Raw genomic sequence first — 5,347 nt, forward strand, 5'->3', positions numbered from 1 at the left:
CTGACGCCCTGGCACGCCTACCAGGGGCAGACTACCTAGAAGACAGTAGCTCACCAAATCGTCAATGTAGTTCTGTAATACCCCGTAGAATTATTAGTGTTTATTTTCGCTAGTGTCCAATTTTAGTTAATTAGGACCTCGAAAATAGTGAATAAATTCACGTGATGAATTTATATGGGTGAAAATGTGATTTGCTATGTGTTTGCCTTAAATGTGATTTTTGGCAATTTTACGTGTTAAAAGTGAATTTTGTGATTTTTCACTAAAAACCGTAAAAATAATTATTTTAAATATTTTTAAAGGCCCAAAAATATTTTAACTCAGCCCATATGATATGATTTAATGTTTTTGAATATTTGGTAAAGTTGAGTTTATTTTGCCCCTAGAGTTCGAATTATTTACAAGAATGCCATAATGGCAAACTTGTAAATAAATGAACAACCTAATAAATATCTAGATATTTCCATATGAAGTCTTGGTGCCCAAGTCTCTATTTCATCTTCTTCATTTTCTTGTGGGTGCCGAATACACCATAACCACAAACACCAAGCTTTATTCTTTGATTTTCTCTCAAAACTTTCTTCACGAAAATTGTCGGGAATATTGCGTAGATCGTGTAGGTGTATTTGCATGTTGAATCAAGGTATAATTTCAAGCTCAAAACCTTACTTTTAGTTGCTGATGTTGGTTAGTGTTAGAAACATGCATAGGATGGTTTATATGTGATGTTTGATGGATAATTAGTTGGTTTTAGTAGTTGTTTATATGGGTTTCGGTTTTTAAATAATTTTTCCGTGAAAATTAAATTATTTATTTAAATTTCTGGGCTGATCTATATGTTGAGGTTTATATATGCTTTAAAGTGTGATTTTGTGGATTAAAAATGTTAATTAATTCGGGTGTTAATTTAATTAGTTGGGTTTTGATTTTTAATTGTTTTAAAGCTTAAAAATCGCTTAAAAATGGTAAATAAATTGATTTTTAATTTCTGGAAATAATTTTATTCATGGATGAGTTATATTTGTGGTTGATGCTAATTAAATGCTTAATGGTTAATTTTTAGCGGTTTAATAATCGGGTTTAATTTTTAATAACTCTATTCGGCCAAAAATTGTTGAAAAAGGGTAAAACTGTCATTTTTAATTTCTGGGCAGAAAATATTTGTGAAAAATTTATGAAATGTGTTTGATAATTATTTGTGGAGTTTAAATGATTTTTGTGTAGTGTTTTGACGGATTAATAATCGGTTTTGATTATTAATTGATATTTCGGTTTTAATGGCTAAAATAATGAAAAATATTATTTTAAAATTTTGGGCTGCTGTTTTTACAAGATGAAAGTTAAAAATGTATTTGAAAAATAATTTTGATGAATTTCGGTGTTAAAATGGCTTAAAATGAATTTTTAAGTGTTTTTAGCGTTTTTGAGTTTTCCGGCCAAAACCACCGGAATACGGTGACCGGAGTATGAGTAGAGGGGATAGAGCATGTTGGCTCAGTCCTAAACTCATTTGGCAGCAGTTAGTGCCGAAATGTTTTTGGCAGAAAATAAGGGGGGGCCGAACCCCGGGTCAAAAATATTTTACGGAAAAATATTTTTGGATATTTTTGAATTGTGGTATGTTTGTTGAGATTTTCTAAAAGTGTATTTTAGAAAATTATGTGAATTGAATGTGTGATAGAATTATATGGAATTATAATTCTATGTTTATTTATTGAAATAAATAAACTACGTGGTGTATCGTATAAAAATACGATGACGCGGAAATAGATAGTCGGAATCAAATTTGGTTAGTGATTATGTGGTTTATATGGTTGAGTCGGTCTAGAGTATATCCTAGAATTTAGAGTTAATACATTTATTAATGTTTAATCTCTAAATTAGATCCAGCGAGTTTTGTCGCGGAAACCGGCGAGCAAAGGTTTTGATATTCGACGGGTGGTATTTTTATATTTGGAATAAGCGAGTACTGTGAGTGTGTTTACAACTTATACTGCTAAATATTAGTATTAAAAATATTGCGAACTGCTTTACATGATTTGCAAATGCTTTATTTTATTTTGAATTTAAATCGCATGAACTGTTCATAGTGTTGAAACCGATTTAGATTCATTGAAACATGCTTACTATTGGGCGGCAATAGTGCTGTGTGATCACCGGTATTGCATTTAGAATGGGTTGCATGTGAATGTGCTGTGTGAATCCTGGCGACGGCCTGGAAAGTCAGGCGACGGCCTAGACTCTGTGTGAACAGATCTTCAGAGGCAACGGAATATAGACGACCAAAGGCAGTAAAGAGAAACTGCCGAGATCTGAGAGGTTGAACCTTTTAAAAAAGTGAAATGGCGACGGTATATATGTACTGCCGAAATCTGTTGTATGGTGAAAGAGTCTAAAGACCTTCACATACGTAAAAGATGAATGATCAGATTTGACGGGCTAGAGTACAAAAAGAAATGAATAAATACGGCCATAAAAAGGTTAACCCGTAATGTGGTGAAATGATGTGTAATATTTATGTTTCCTGTTTTGAAAGCATATAGGAACATGAATCATGGTTTAGGGTTTCATATGAATCGGTAATCTGGAATGCATTGCTTTCATATTAATGTTTATTAGTACATGTTGTACGCATTCACCAGTTTTTATAACTGACCCCGTTGAATTTAATATTTTTACAGGCGAGTAGTTTGAGGTGAGGATTTCCAATTTCTTGTTCCGGAAATTCCTGGATTGAATAAGTGAGAATGACTTTCCTTTATGTGTCTAGAGTTGCAGTAGCTAGAATAATGAACAGTGATACCTTAGTAGTCGTTGGACTTATTTATGCTTTATATTTTATAACGCTTAAACTCTGATAATATGTAATATGTGAATGCTGTGCGAAAGTCCGAGCGACTGCACTTGAATAATGCGGCGAGCGCATCTGCATAATGAAATGCGGTTAAGTCCATAGAGAAATGGCCTGCATAGTGAAATGCAGTAATTACCATAGTAAGATGGTATGCACCTGAGGTGCATGATAAACCATAGAGAAATGGTTTTGAAACTAAAATGCAATAATTAAAGAGAAAATTATGTGCATGTTTTTAAATGGTAATTTTTATGAGAACGTTTTAAACTGCGATTTTAAAATGTTCGAAAATGATTTAAATTCCGCGAAAAATTTTAAGTGATTTTAATGTATTTTTAAGGCTTGCTACGGGTTTCGGAGCAACCACTCCCATTCCCTAGCGCCGGTCTCGATGCCGAGAATCGGGTCGTGACAAGTTCACCCAAGGAGAAGACACAATGCTGGAAGCAGGATAGCCCTTCAAATCTCTATGAAGATCAGGCCAAAGGATGTCTCGACCATGCAACATTGTTAGGGTCGGCTCTCTAGACACCTGGCGGTCATGGGGACAGATCCACCAATGGAGCACACGCTTACCCAGAAACCAAGATCGACAGTTCGGACCATGCATCGAATAACGCATACCGAACCTGTCAATAGATTTGTAAAGCCAACGAGGCTAATGGCTCCCCCTGAGGAGTATGCTAGGTCGAGTGCACCTGTAACATCACTACAAGTAAGTATGCAATTCAAATACATTACACTAACAAATTTGTTGTGTGTTGTTTACATTGATTCAGGTTAAGTCGTTGGCACAAAGTCCATAAGAAGACGAAAATTTCTCAGAGCCATTCTCATGCCCGAAAGAGGTCGTACTAGAATTTGGATTTTCAAATCATTAATGCTAGAGTTCCGGGTTTTCGGACCCTCAGAGCGCCAGATTTTTGGGTTTTCAGATTCTAGACAGACCAAACTAGGTTTCGTCCTCAGCAAGGTATGACAATAAGACGTCCCCAGTATAGACGGCATAGACCATCAACAAATCGGATCACTTCCCTAGTAGAACAGAGCGAACTACCTCCCTAGTGGATTAGAAGAAGACTATCTACACTTCCTCAATGGACAGAACAGATGACTGGACTGGGTTTCAACCTCGGCAGAGTAGAACAACTAATATTTTCCCAATGGACAGAACAAAAGACCGTATCATATTTCATCCTCGGCAGAGCAAAACAATCAACTATCCATAATATAATTAGCATAGGAGCAGACTACTTCTCAGTGAACAGAATAGAATATCTCCCTAGTGGATCAGAGTAGACCACCTCCTCAATGGACGGACCACAATACTTCCTCAGTGAATCAGAGCAGACGGGCCAGAATATCTCCCCGATGGATCAGACTAGACTACATCCTCAGCAGACTAGCCAGATTACCTCGACAGAGCAGGACACTCCCAGAAGATGAGATCAAATTCAAATGGTTAACAATAGAAAGACACCGCCACACCATCCATTATTTGCATAACACGATACCTAGAACAACATAACAACGTCCTGGCCCTATATGAAATAATCCGGACATAGGAGAATTTATTGTCAAGAAGACATCCATATATTGTCTGCAATAGTTCAAATAAATTTCAGACATTTCTGATAGTTATGGAATAACTACAAAATCTGGGCACTTATGCTATAGGTTGGCCCTTGGGACAGGCGATGGGATCCTGTTCCGTCTACAAACCTAGGAGACACCGAATAAGATAATTACCAAGCACATACGCAATAGGATGGCTCTTGGGATGACCAAGGGGATGTTGTCCCTTCTACAAACCTAATAAGTACCGGATAGGATAACAACCAGGGGTGCCAAGCTATTGGATCACTCTCAGGACGGAAGAAAGTTTATAGCCCCAATCCACGAAGCATGCAACGGGAAGTACAAACCCAACAGATCACCCTCAAGACAGTTGAGAAGTATTACTCTCGAATAGACACAGAGTAAACCAGAACCAAGGGGCATGGGATCAGAATTATGCACCACGACCGGTAATGCTCAGGATAGGGCAAAGAAATCATTAAACACCACGGGCCAATACTAACGCTATCCACCTCATTATCAATAAAATTATTTGTTCCTCCAAACACTTTAATAATAATATTATTTTTCCAATAGAGAGAAAACCCACTAAAGCGCATAGAACACTCAACCACGAATAACCCCTCAAAATTGATTTGTCTTCTAATGTTTTTGAATCTTGGACTACTAAAGTGACTTCAATTTACTTACGTAAATCATAGGAACCATTTCCATCGACCATCTTACAAAAAAGAGAATTTTCCTTTCACTCGGTTTATTCTAATCAATGTGTGTACATCTCTTTTTCAAATAGCGAAAAAAGCGATAAAAAAATAGAGCATCAATAATAATTTTCAGGAAAACATATTCATGTGACGAGCTCAACTTGTAGTAACATATTTAAAAATTGCATCGTAATTGTCGCGAATAACGCAT

The 5,347-nt window shown here is 36.3% G+C and overlaps 1 long non-coding RNA gene across 1 annotated transcript; it reads left to right on the plus strand.

Moving 5' to 3' along the window:
• The first annotated feature begins 495 nt into the window (after nucleotides 1–495).
• Nucleotides 496–2,033, plus strand: LOC126680419 (uncharacterized). The gene is made up of 2 exons (XR_007641141.2): nucleotides 496–643; nucleotides 1,885–2,033. It is a non-coding gene; the product is annotated as an uncharacterized LOC126680419 (long non-coding RNA).
• The last annotated feature ends 3,314 nt before the right edge of the window (nucleotides 2,034–5,347 follow it).

This window comes from Mercurialis annua, linkage group LG5 (assembly GCF_937616625.2).
Source record: "Mercurialis annua linkage group LG5, ddMerAnnu1.2, whole genome shotgun sequence".
Lineage (NCBI taxonomy): Eukaryota > Viridiplantae > Streptophyta > Magnoliopsida > Malpighiales > Euphorbiaceae > Mercurialis > Mercurialis annua.